This window comes from Phoenix dactylifera, chromosome 11, assembly GCF_051530095.1.
Source record: "Phoenix dactylifera cultivar Ajwa chromosome 11, Ajwa_hap1_PhDact_Kaust_v1.1, whole genome shotgun sequence".
NCBI classification, from domain to species: Eukaryota; Viridiplantae; Streptophyta; class Magnoliopsida; order Arecales; family Arecaceae; genus Phoenix; species Phoenix dactylifera.
This window is the reverse complement of record NC_143200.1, coordinates 13605889-13620336: the sequence shown is the minus strand read 5'-3', so window position 1 is coordinate 13620336 and position 14448 is coordinate 13605889. Positions and strand designations below refer to the sequence as shown.

The 14448-nt window shown below is 39.2% G+C and overlaps 1 protein-coding gene across 1 annotated transcript in view; it reads right to left on the bottom strand.

Moving 5' to 3' along the window:
- The window catches only part of LOC120108746 (uncharacterized), a 173661-nt gene extending 159741 nt beyond the window's left edge, over positions 1-13920 (bottom strand). Inside the window, exon 1 of the mRNA XM_088706851.1 lies at positions 13902-13920. The gene's annotated coding sequence lies outside the window, so the exon portion shown is untranslated. The remainder of the gene's footprint in view (positions 1-13901) is intronic.
- Positions 13921-14448: the final 528 nt, after the last annotated feature.

Sequence of the window (14448 nt, the reverse complement as noted above, 5' to 3'; positions counted from 1 at the left end):
TCTTTGAGAAGGCGATTATCCGTCACATTGTATGCCCGCCCATGCTCCTAATTCTTGGAACCATTATAAATACCATTTTGAACCTTATGTCTTACATGACAAGATCACATAATCTCCAGCATTAGATAAACAGGTCTACTGCAACAAATAAATAAGGTTTACTGCAAATCCGAATATTACTCAAGAGGGCTCCCTCTCAACTCACAACCTACCAATGCTTTCAAATCAAGATCTGGTCAGAACAGGTCAGCAACAAATGGATAATTTCATCTAGTATACCATTCTAAAAATTGGTGTCCAGCACTATTGATGCTTGTTGAACGTCAGTAACAGACCAAAAAGTTAATCTGATTCAAGAAATCACAGCCTTAAGCAATAAAAGTAATACTCTGACAAATTGTTGGCAAATAAATCAAAATATACTTACAAACTTCAAGAAATACTGCAATCGGACAGTTTTTCAACCTGAGCATGCTGTTCCACCGATCAGATATGCTTGCTAAAGAGACATCAATGGTTAGGATTTATCGACAATTTCCACAGAAAATCACGAATCTAGCCCCTATAAGATGAGATGACCATGAGATGACCAAACTATTTCATCCATAGTCTAGACCAACAGTGACCTACAAACAGCATCCACCATGAAAGGCTTGATCATATCATTCAAAGTTCACAGCAAGAGGCAACAAAAGCATAGAAATTACTATAATCGATCCATGAAAACACTAAAGTTATATGTGTCTCAGTCACAAAGGCAAAAAATAGCATACATAACCCCATAATGCCAACATCAAATAGATGTTGGGGCATTCTACAAACGTGGTGCGAGCAACAACAAATTAAAGCAGGTGGACAACCAATTGAATCACCAAGGCTAACGGAACCAAAAAAAGTTTGCTCAGAATTTGATAACCATCGTTCACATATCATCAAATGGAGCAAGCAATGGCAGCGAACTGAGACAACAACCAGCACAAATCAATGTACAACAACCAAGCAAGACGAGAGATATAGAAGCAATAAAATAATCCAAACTCTTTATATGAAGAACCAGAGAAATAGTCTTAGCATCTGACGAAATAAGCCTCCAAAGAAATTCTATATAGCAACCTTTTAAGCTCAATGGTTTAGGATTTACCATGGATTTTGTTTGATTCTGGCTATTCACATTTCTTTATTTCAGTCAGTTTTTCTAGAGAATTACACTGCATACCTAAAAATTGAGGCATGATTAATTTCGAGGATGAAATTATTTAAGAGGGAAAGAATAAATGTCCGGGCCCGATACTAACTAGGCTCAATACTTTTGAGGCCCAGTTTAAGGGTATTTGCGCCAGGTCGTTAATGGGGCCGTATTGGGCCCATGGATGGCAACCCTCGCCTCACGCCTGAGGACTGAAGTGACGGGCCCCAGCTGGCCAGTGGGGGGAAGGCCAGCTGTTGGGCCCTCATCCATGCAAAATGGGAGTCTGCCACCTCTCACCCAGGTTGAAAGGACAAGCCCAGCGGGCCAGAGGGAAAGGGCAGTTGTAGGCTTCGGAAGCAAGGAGGAAGGAGAGGGTGCCACCTCTCCAAGGGTCACCTCCTAAGCAGAGTTTATTTAAACTCTCAGTTTCTTAACTTAGGAGTTAATATACCCTCTTATTCCTTAGCCCTCTAGAGTACTGTACCAGAGAAGCCGAACCCTGGAGCCGAAGGTTGAAGGAGTTGAACCTCTGAAGCCCTAGGAGAGGAAGGAGGGATTTCTTGAAGGTTGTACTGCTCGTGCTATTGTGGGCGGTAGTCGGCAATAGCACGGCCGTGTCACGGATCGTGTCCGGGGCGTGACATATGTCACTTCAGTTGTGGATATGATAAAAATAAAAAAGGGAACAGAAATACTTTGAACACACCTGCAATTAATATAACTTATGACGTGAATGCTTTAAGGCCTGTAGTATCACGTGAAGATTGAACTTAGGTGAGATCAAATGAATAATGCTTATTGAACATTGAATTAAAACAACAAAATGCACATTATCATAGCCCAAAAAAAAAAAATTTGTTAGTCCGAAAATTAACTATTTATCAAAGACGAATACAATGATGGGGAGTGCAATCAACTAGCAGACCATTTCATCTACAGTTTAGACCAACAAGGACCTACAGACAGCATCTACCAAAAAAGGGTTGATCATGCCATTCAAAGTTGACAGCAAGAGGTAACAAATGCAAAGAAATTACCATAATCCATCCATGAAAATACTAAAGTTGTGTCTCAATCACAGCGGCAAAAAACAGCATACAAAACCACAAAATGCCTACATTAAATAGATGTTCGGGCATTCCACAAACGTGGTGCGTGCAACAACATATTAAAGCAGGTGGACAACCAATTGCATCACCAAGACTACCGGACCCAAAAAAAGTTTGCTCAAAATTTGATGACCATCAATTACGTGCCACCAAACGGAGCAAGCAATGGCAGCCAACCGAAACAACCACCAGCATAAATTCATGTACAACAACCAAGCAGGACGAGAGATATAGAAGCAATAAAATAATCCAAACTCTTTCTATGAAGAACTAGAGAACTAGTCCTAGCATTTAACGAAATAAGCATCCGAAGAAATCCTATATAGCAACCTTTTAAGCTCAATGGTTTTGAATTTCCCGTGGATTTAGAATGTCAGAGATCATTTCACATGCCAGAACGTCAACAATTGAAAAGAGGGAGAGAGAGCACAATGAAACAATATAGAACATAACCTCCAAAACCAATTGAATCACCAAGGCTAATGGAACCAAAAAAAAGTTTGCTCAAAATTTGATGACCATCGTTCACATGTCATCAAATGGAGCAAGCAATGGTAGCGAACTAAGACAACAACCAGCACAAATCTATGTACAACAACCAAGCAAGATGAGAGATATAGAAGCAATAAAATAATCCAAACTCTTTATATGAAGAACCAGATAAATAGTCTTAGCATCTGACGAAATAAGCCTCCAAAGAAATTCTATATAGCAACCTTTTAAGCTCAATGGTTTAGGATTTCCCATGGATTTTGTTTGATTCTGGCCATGCACATTTCTTTATTTCAGTTAGTTTTTCTAGAGAATTACACTGCATACCTAAGAATAGAGGTATGATTAATTTCGAGGATGAAATTTATTTAAGAGGGAAAGAATGTAACATCCGGGCCTGATACTAACTGGGCCCAATACTTCTGAGGCCCAGTTTAAGGGTATTTGGGCTCGGTCGTTAATGGGGCCGTATTGGGCCCATGGATGGCAACCCTCACCTCACGCCTGAGGACTGAAGTGACAGGCCCCCGCTGGCCAATTGGGGGGAAGACCAGCTGTTGGGCCCTCATCCATGCAAAATGGGAGTCTGCCGCCTCACCCAGGTTGAAAGAACAAGCCCAGCTGGCCTGAGGGAAAGGGCATCTGTAGCCTTCCGGAGCAAGGAGGAAGGAGAGGGTGCCGCCTCTCCAAGGGTCACCTCCTAAGCAGAGTTCATTTAAACTCTCAGTTTCTTAACTTAGGAGTTACCATACCCTCTTATTCTTTAGCCCTCTCGAGTACTGTACCAGAGAAGCCGAACCCTAGAGCAAGGTATGACCTGATTTACTTAAATGGGTTTAAAGAAAATAAAAAGAGGGAAAGTTCCTCTGTGGAATGTTTCTCCCCTCTGTTTCAACAGTAAAACAGAGGAAAAAAGACTCTGGCACAGAGATGGAAGAAGAAATACCCTGTACTACCTTATATGATACACAGCAAATATTTTAAATATATGACAGTTTGACAAGTTTGACTACCCTGTTACCCATGTATGAGGCTTCGTGCTATTGTGGGCGGTGGTCGGCAATAGCACGGCCATGTCACGGATCCGGATCCGGGGCGTGACATATGTCACTTCAGTTATGGATATGATAAAAACAAAAAAGGGAACAGAAATACTTTGAACACAACTGCAATTAATATAACTTATGACGTGAATGCTTTAAGGCCTGTAGCATCACGTGAAGATTGAACTTAGGTGAGATCAAATGAATAATGCTTATCGAAAAAGAATTAAAACAACAAAATGCACATTATCATAGCCCCCAAAAAAAAATTTGTTGGTCCGAAAATTAACTATTTATCAAAGACAAATACAATGGCAGAGAGTGCAATCAACTAGCAGACCATTTCATCCACAGTTTAGACCAACAGGGACCTACAGACAGCATCTACCAAAAAAGGGTTGATCATATCATTCAAAGTTGACAGCAAGAGGTAACAAACGCAAAGAAATTACCATAATCCATCCATGAAAATACTAAAGTTATATGTGTCTCAGTCACAGCGGCAAAAAACAGCATACAGAACCACATAATGCCAACATTAAATAGATGTTCGGGCATTCCACAAATGTGGTGCGTGCAACAACATATTAAAGCAGGTGGACAACCAATTGCATCACCAAGACTACCGGACCCAAAAAAAGTTTGCTCAAAATTTGATGACCATCAATTACGTGTCATCAAACGGAGCAAGCAATGGCAGCCAACCGAAACAACAACCAGCATAAATTTATGTACAACAACCAAGCAGGACGAGAGATATAGAAGCAATAAAATATCCAAACTCTTTCTATGCAGAACTAGAGAACTAGTCATAGCATTTAACGAAATAAGCATCCAAAGAAATCCTATATAGCAACCTTTTAAGCTCAATGGTTTAGAATTTCCCATGGATTTAGAATGTCAGAGATCATTTCACATGCCAGAACGTCAACAATTGAAAAAAGGGAGAGAAAGCACATCGAAACAATATAGAACATAACCTCCAGAACCAAATTAGATGGAGTCCCACCAACAACCAAGAATACCAAATCTAGATTGAACAAACACCGATCAAAATATTATCTCACTATTATTCAAGTCCAGAGAGAACTTAAAGCAAAGTTGACAAAATAAAATATCTGAACCAAGTCAGAACTTTTGAAGATATACTGAAGAAAAGGGAGAGAGGGAGAGAGACTTTGACCAAGATCTCCCCACTTCCTACACTCTCCACCTAAATCTACTTTAAAATCTCTCGAAAACACAACCATAAAAAGAATATTGAAAACAAAAATCCCAGCAATTTGAAAGCAGGGAAGGGGAAGATGGAGAGGGGGGCTCTGATTCACCGATTGATCTGCAACTAATAAATCAAAATGGCTGCAAATAGTTGCCTGCAAGATTGCCTTGCCGTCAAGAGAATAACTGCTTTCCTCTCAATTGTAGCGAAACCCTCGAGCAAGAATCATCATAGCCTCCTTGTAAAGAACCCAAAAGCAGCGCCGCTCTCCCAATTTGGGAAACAAAGAAGAATAAGAAAAGCAAAAGAGAAGGCACATAAACAAAGAGAAAAAGATAACAAGAAGCACAACATCGCGACCATTATCCACCCGGGAGACCAACAACAAGTAGGAGGAGAAGAAATAGAATACCAGCAAATCTTGAGAAAGAGAACTAGAAGCCGACCTAGGAAAAAGATCCCACAATGTCTTCTTCTCCTCCCCCCTTCTAACCATGGCCGCTGCTCGGATGTCTGCGAAACAGCAGACATTCAAAAGCTGCTCGCTCTACCGCTACCGAAGACGACATAACCGCCAGCACCAAACTATTTCATCCACAGCTTAAGAGTTTAGACCAACAGTGACCAACAAACAGCATCCACCTTGAAAGGCTTGATCATATCATGACAGGAAGAGGCGACAAAAGCACAGAAATTACTATAATACATCTATGAAAACACTAAAGTCATATGTGTGTCTCAGTCACAGTGGCAAAAACAGCATACAGAACCACATAATGCCGTCTTTAAATTGATGTTTGGGCATTCCACAAATGTGGTGCGTGCGACAACAAATTAAAGCAGGTGGACACCCAATTGCATCACCAAGACTAACGGACCTAAAAGACGTTTGCTCAAAATTTGATTAACATCATTCACATATCATCAAATGGAGCATGCAATGGCAGCCAACCAAAACAACAACCAGCACAAATTTATCTACAACAACCAAGCAGGATGAGAGAAATAGAAGCAATAAAATAATCCAAACACTTTGTATGAAGAACCATAGAACTAGTCTTAGCATCTAGCTAAATAAGCCTCCGAAGAAATCCTATATAGCAACCATTTAAGCTCAATGGTTTAGGATTTCCTATGGATTTAGCATGTCAGAGATCATTTCACATGCTATAACATTAACAATTGAAAAGAGGGAGAGATGGCACATCGAAATAATATAAACATAACCTCCAGAACCAAATTAGACAGAATCTCACCAACAACCAAGAATACCAAATCCAGAATGAACAAATAGCGATCAAAATATTCTCTCTCCATCAAAACCCTCATCCAAGAATCATCACAGCCTCTTTGTATAGAACCCAAAAGCAATGCCGCTCTCCCAGTTTGCGAAACAAAGAAGAAGAAAAGCAAAAGAGAAGAAACATAAACAAACAAAGAGAACAAGATAACAAGAAGCACAACATCACGGCCATTACCGAAAGCGATCCTATGATGCTAGTAGCGATAGCATGTTGAAATTTAGAATTTTTCAAAAATAATGGCTGTACCTGTTGGGGTTGCCTACGTACCCCCTTCACAAGGGAGATCAAGCCATACGTAGTTCTTTTAATTTTGAAATTCACAGCGAAAAAATCGAATTAGACATTTTAATTCAGATATGCATAAGAAATCAAATTTCAAAGTACCACTACAAGTATACATGATCAATATGTCGGGATTGTTTAAACGATTAAGCTAAAATCATTGCACGATTAATTTTAGATCTGAAATGAGATTATTAATTAAGTTCTAAACTCAACTAATCTAACACCCAACTAATCTTCGAATGCCCATCGAATAGGCTCGGAAGATTACTCTGTGAAGAGCCCCAAAAGAGGTTTAACCCTCGGGGATTGAAACCTATAAGATATATCTTTGGACCTAGATTTATACGGATTATACCTTTATGAAATCTGAAAGTAACGGATCTGATGCTCGAGCTTCGTAGCCACACACTCGTCTGGCCTCTATAAGTAATCCACACGAAGCTCCTGGAGTGATCCAATCCCGCGGAAGTGCTAGCTTGCGCAGGATCTTCCTTTGCTGAATTTTGATCTTTCCAACGCCATCAACTTTTGGTTCGCCTTCTTGGAAGAACTTGGAGGAATGGTTAGTAGGGATTGAAGAGGACTTAGATCTGATCTAAAGGCTCTTATCTGGGATCCCTATCAGTTATGGCGAGATGGACTCAGAGGAAGATGAAAATGGGCGAGATGGAAGGCTGAATTTCATTCACAAAATTTCATTTCTTTTTTAGCCACAATTGGAACTCTTCTTTTAAAGGCGCGCCATCTGATCATTTGAATTCGAAATTCAAATGGAAATTTGGTATCTTGTTGGCGCATGAAGGTGTTGGTTGTAACAAGATAGTTCTTATCTTGTTTGAATTCAAAATTCAAACAATAGATGGTTCATGCAGGTGAGATAGGATCGAAATAGATGGTGCTGATATTCCATCATCATCTAACCATTCTCCCACGTCCCACGATCCAAATCCCTTCACTTTTCATTGAAAATCCACGTCCGGATCGAATCCTCCGAATTCAGCCCGTCCACGAGTTTCAGGATTTTCAGGAGTCGACCTTCCCGATCTCGAGTCGACTCCTTCCCCTTCGAGTCGACTCCAAAGTCGACCCGAGTCGACCCCATAGCTTCGCAGGTCAACCCTGGCTGAGACGACAGAGAACTCCTGATACCCCCAACGAGTCGACCCTTTCAGAGCTCGAGTCGACCCCAACTTGCTTCGAATCGACCCCAAGGAAACTCGAGTCGACCCCCCACCTGGAAAAACAGAAGTCGTTCTTTGGATTGTCTGAGAGAGTCGTCCCCAACCCATCTCCAGTCGACCCCTCTTTACTTCGAGTCGACCCCACCTGGGAAGAATTCGTTCTTTGGATTCTCTGAGAGAGAGTCGACCCCAGCCCATCTCGAGTCGACCCCAGCCCATCTCGAGTCGACCCATTTTTACTTCGAGTCGACCCCTGCGCCACTAATCCAATTAGGTCAAAACCAAAATTAAATCCAATTCAATTTGGCTCATCCTTAGTCCATTTACTCAATCAAATTGAGTTTATTAGTAATCTAATTACTAATTAATCCTCCAATAATTACTTTAATTATTTTATAGGATAATTTGCCAATCAAATTGACCAAATTATTCCTAAATGATTCTCAATCATCCATCAGCTATCTTGATCAATCAGAAAACTTCTATGCGTGTGACCTCATTGGTTCGAACCTAAGCCGGTAGTACAGGAACGACTTCTTGCACTAATCGATGTGACCATCTAGTAATGGTATCCGACGTCCGGATAGGCCGAATATATGCGAAGCAAATATTCTGAAACCCTAGACTATGGTTACTGTATAAATCATCCCTTTGACTCCTAATGCTAGGATGACCTCAGAGTTCTGTCAACTCTCTAATCAGTACATCCACTATGTGATCAACTTTAGAAATCCTGTGACTCATCACAAGGATTGCCCTGGCCAAGATTTTGCTAAATTGAACACAGCATTATCTCCTATTTCCAGGAGGGGACAATTCCATCTTGACTCACGCACTGATTTCGCAAGTACTTGACTGCACCCAGTAACCTTCCGTTCCAGAATTAGAAATTCTGCTAGTTCGGTACCAAAGTACAGTAAGTTGCTTGCTAATCACTGTGGTGATCTCAGGTCTGAGGGATATTTACACCCATATCCACTCGGAACATCTCTTGACAGTAGAGCGTTCCGGAATTGGTTACGTTCAGTGAAATGTACTCCACTTCACCTGTGTGACATATCAGTATCTCCACACTCCTTGGTTAAGAGGACAACCAACGTATATGTCTCATAACGACCTAATCTCGACCATGCTGTTGTCCTATTAACAGCATATCATTTGGTCGCAAATAGGTTTAAGAACATAAATCCTTCTTTATCATAAAATAAGTCTTAAGAACATCATATAAGAGATCATTTGAAGATGTACAATGAAATGATGAATAATGCCAAATAACACTTTATTAATTTATCAATCAATTCCCAACAATGAATATAAGAGATCAACACGCTGACGATTGACACGTAGGATACAACTCCCAACAATTACCCCCCCGGGAGACCAACAACAAGTTGAAGGAGAAGAAGAAAGAGAAGACCAACAAATCGTGAGTAAAAGAACTAGAAGCCGACCTGGGGAAAAGATCCCACAGTGTCTCTTATTCTCCTCCCCCCATCGAACGATTGTTGCTGCTCAATTGTCTGCGGAACAGCAGACCTTCCAGAGCTGCTCGCTCAGTCACTGCTGAAGAGAACATAATCTCCAGCACCAAACTATTTCAACCACAGTCTAGACCAACAGTGACCTACAAACAACATCCACCATGAAAGGCCTGACCATATCATTCAAAGTCGACAGCAAGAAGCAACAAAAGCATAGAAATTACTATAATCGATCCATGAAAACACTAAAGTTATATGTGTACCCCAGTCACAAAGGCAAAAAATAGCATACAGAACCACTTATTGAACACGTGAAGATTGAACATAGGTGAGATCAACTGAATAATGCTTATTGAACATTGAATTAAAACAACAAAATGCACATTACCATAGCCCAAAAAAATAAAATTGTTGGTTCAAAAATTAACTATTTATCAACGCCAGATACGATGACTAGAAGTGCAATCAACTAGCAGAACATTTCATCCACAGTTCAAACCAACAGTGACCTACAAACAGCATCTACCAAGAAAGGGTCGATCATATCATTCAAAGTTTATAGCAACAGGTAACAAACGCGCAGAAATTACTATAATACATCCACGAAAACACTAAAGTTATATGTGTCCGAGTCACAGTGGCAAAAAACAGCATACAGAACCACATAAAGCCAACATTAAATAGATGCGGGGGCATTCCACAAACATGGTGCAGGCAACAACAAATTAAAGCGGGTGGACAACCAATTGCATCACCAAGACTAACAGACCCAAAAAAAGTTTGCCCGGAACTTGATGACCATCATTCACATGTCATCAAATGGAGCAAGCAATGGCAGCCAACCGAAACAACAACCAGCACAAATTTATGCACAACAACCAAGTAGGATGAGAGATATAGAAGCAATAAAATAATCCAAACTCTTTATATGAAGAACCAGAGAACTAGTCTTAGCATTTAACGAAATAAGCCTCCGGAGAAATCCTAAATAGCAACCTTTTAAGGTTAATGGTTTAGGATTTCCCATGAATTGAGCATGTCAGAGATCATTTCACAAGCCAGAACATTAACAATTGAAAAGAGGGAGAGAGAGCACATCGAAACAATATAGAACATAACCACCAGAACCAAATTAAACGGAGTCCCACAAACAGCCAAGAATGCCAAATCCAAGATTGCCTCGTCGTCAAGAAAATAGCCGCTTTCCTTTCATAGCAAAACCCGGGTCCAAGAATCATCACAACCTTCTGGAGAAAATGGCCTTAACATATAAATTCAAAAGCTGTCAATAAAAGAATAAAGTGCAATATTTAATGAACAAATCAACCAACAGAAGAGTAGGAAAAGAAATGGTATACAGAGTTGAGTAGGAGGAAAGGCATATAGCGATCCAAAAATCTTGTCCAGTCTCCAATAGGCTGCAGCAGTAGCCTGCAGAACAATGGACCTTCCAACTTGCAAAGCATAAAATTTTTATATTTTATTTCCGCCCTTTCCAATTTGATTAGCAAATAATACTACGAAATAGCTAGGAAGAAAAAGGGGCAAATAAATAGCTATGAAGAAAAAGGGGCAAATAAATAGAAGTGAATCTTATAAATAACAAATTCGGAATAATTCTAGTAGTCAAACAATAGTAATAAGTTTATAAGGAAAGAGTATTTCATGAACAGTTGTAGTGGAAAATCAAATTCAAACTATTGTATAGAAATTCCTGCAGCAGCAACCGATAGACCACCACATAGCAATAGAGTATGATCCAGGCCTCTGAAGCATAAAAGTTTACAAGTGAATCAAATTACCACCAGATATACAGAGATAAGTAGCAAGATCAGGAAAAATAAAAGTAGACAAAGGACCAGAATAAATAATTGATTGATTGGATAACTGTTACCAAGACTAAGGACATCATCATGGGAAAGTCCAAAGAGATTACCCTAGTTAATACCAACTCTAGAGAAATTTCTACCTCGGCTTCTGCAACTCCTACATAAATGAAGCGCAAAAATGGAACTTAAAGTTATCGCCAGCACTAGTTGGCCTCTAAGCAAGCCACTTCGTCTTTTTTCACACTATTACTTGAAGAAAAGATGGAAAATAGAGAATAATGAAGGATGACAGAATCCATGCAAGACCAAAAATTACCCGGGAAAGAATAAGTGAAATAAAAAAGAAGAGTCAGGAAAACTGAAAAAATGAGGTTGGAATGCGAGTAGATTTGAAACATGTAAAAATGTGACAGCCTGTTATTGAGCAAACAACACCTGATTTTTGACAAGCAAAATACAAACTTTGAGGATTTGGGTTCTCGAAGTCAAAATCGTACCATTTTTTATAGCATCCTTATCCCAAAACTTTCATCAGCCTCCAAATCCTATGAGTTCTTCAGGAACCGAAGAAAAAACACATCAAAAGAAATATAATTACAGTTATGTAATTAAAGAAGTCATAAAAAAACATAATCTTCAAAAAACAAGAAATTAAAAGGAAAAAAGGGAAGAGGAAGAAGAGGCTCAAATTCACCACTTCCAGAAGTTCCTCGCCTATTGCTAGAGAAGCTGACACGCAAAGAAGAGAACTGCAATTTTACAAGTCACCCATCTTCTCATCAATATACATACATACACAAAAAAGAGCAGAAGAAAGCTAGGGGGCAGGAGAGGTGGAAGGCTGAGCCTTTTTTACCAACATACAAGAACCAACTCTTTGAGAAGGCGATTATCCGTCACATTGTATGCCTGCCCGTGCTCCATCTAAGGCATGGAACCATTATAAAAGCCATTTTGAAGCTTATGTCTTGCATGACAAGCTCACAAAATCTCGAGCATTAGATAATCAGGTCTACTGCAATAAATAAATAAGGTTTACCGCAAATCTGAATATGACTCAAGAGGGTTCCCTCCCAGCTCACAACCTACGAGTACTTTCAAATCAAGATATGGTCAGAACCGGTCAGCAACACATGAATAACTTAATCTAGTATACCAATCTAAAATATGACTAGCTCTATTGATGCTTGTTGAACATCAAGAACAGATCAAAAAGCCAATCTGATTAAAGAAAGCACAGCCATAAGCAATAAAGGTAATAGTAAGACAAATTGTTGGGAAATAAATCAAAATATACTTACGTACTTAAAGAAATACTGCGATCGGACAGTTTTTTGACCTTTGCATGTTGTTCCACCAATTAGATATGCTTGCTTAAGAGACATCAATGGTTAGGATTTATCAAGGACAGCTTCCACAGAAAATCACGAATCTAGCCCCTATAAAATGAGATGACCAGGAGTAGAAATAGTTCATTTGAAGGATAACACAGGAATGAGTAAAGATGATGTCATCTTCACCCAAAAAGTTCGGACTTTTGCTGCAGCATAGGGTCCAACAATAGCTGAGAAGTGAGTACTAAGAAATCAAAACAGAAAATTTACCTAGAATACACGATATTTGGCTTTGTAACAAGTCAATCTCAGATCCAAAAATAAATCAGAGTCAACCAACATATGCTTATTGTTGGTCCATTTGAACTTCAGCAGATATGGCTACACCCTACAAAATGATAAGGATAAAACAATCATTCACGACTTAATAGAATATAATCATTACAAGATATCACAAATCTCACCCTTATTAGACATAATACATTCAAAAGAAAAAAAAAGGCGTCCCAAGGTTTTTGCCCCACAGGATCTCGAGAGGTGGTTCGAACTCATAATATGCACAGGTCAAAATGGAGCAACCTTACCACTGCACCAAGCCCCGCCCGCATAAAAATACATTAACAAACATACTAAAATTACAATACAAACTCAGGCATGAAAACATGAAAATTAAAGTTTCCAAGCAAATGGAAAGTCATGCAGATTCATTGTAACCAACAAGGTTAATAAAAAAAGATTAAAGGATTGGAATTACCACACGGTATGTCACAAGGATATAATCATAACTGATGGCCAGCAGACAAAACAATGAGAAATTCTTCCGATTCGAAACTTGATCTAATATAAAAAGGGATAGGAGCTATACAGGGATTAGTCTAATAGTTCTAAGATTATGTAAAAGCATTTTCAGAAGATCATGTCATTATCTCATGGCAACTGCATATGATATGATTTGAAAGTTGTACTAAAAGAACCCATCACTTTTGTCAAATAAAAGATTAAGCAACATACACAGCACATAAAAACCAAAACAAAAGTAGAGGTGTCACTGTCATGATGTATAGAAAACAAGGATGTAAATGTCAGAAAAACACCAGAGCATCCCTAATTAAATGAGAGCAAAAATAAAAATGAAAAAACAAATTAAATTAATTAGCCAACCGCAACAATTAGGAGAAAAGTTATCCAATGGTGAAGCAGGCATTTCAGCTAACTTAATAACAAGAGACATAAAAGAATTGCAGAAAAATATAGCACAATAAGATTCACACAAACTGGTAGTTCATGTAAAAGAGCCCATCAATTTATGGTCGGGATTTTGTGAAGGAGAAAATGTAAATATGCGACACATTCTAGTATTGAGCAAACAACTCCAGATTTCTGACAAGCAAAATACGAACTTTGAGAATGTGGATTCTCGAAGTCAAAATCATACCTTTATTGATACCATCTTTATTTCGAAACTATCATCGGCCTCCAAATCATACAAATTCTTCAGGAACAACAGAAAAAACACATCAGAAGAAATTTAATTACAATTTTGTAATTAAAGAGGCCTTAAAAAAATATAATCTTCAAAAAACAAGAAATTAAAAGGCAAAATGGGAAAAGGAAGAAGAGGCTCAAATTCGCCACTTCCAGAAGTTCCCCGCCTGTTGCTAGAGAAGCTGACACACAAAGAAGAGAAGAGCAATTTTACAAGTCACCCATCATCTCATCAAGATACATACATACACAAAAAAGAGGAGAAGATCCCCGCTCCTCTTCTCCTCGGGTGATGACCTCTCCAACTTACAATGAATGCAGATTGGTTGCCGGCAATGTAGTAGACCTTCCGAAAATGCCTCACCTATTGCTAGAGAAGATGGCAAGCAAAGAAGTGAACAAATTTAGAAGTCACCCCTTGTTGCATCAATATTCATGCATAAATGCATCCATACAAACAAAAAAGCAAGGAATGCTGTACCGGCCGGTTCAGCCCG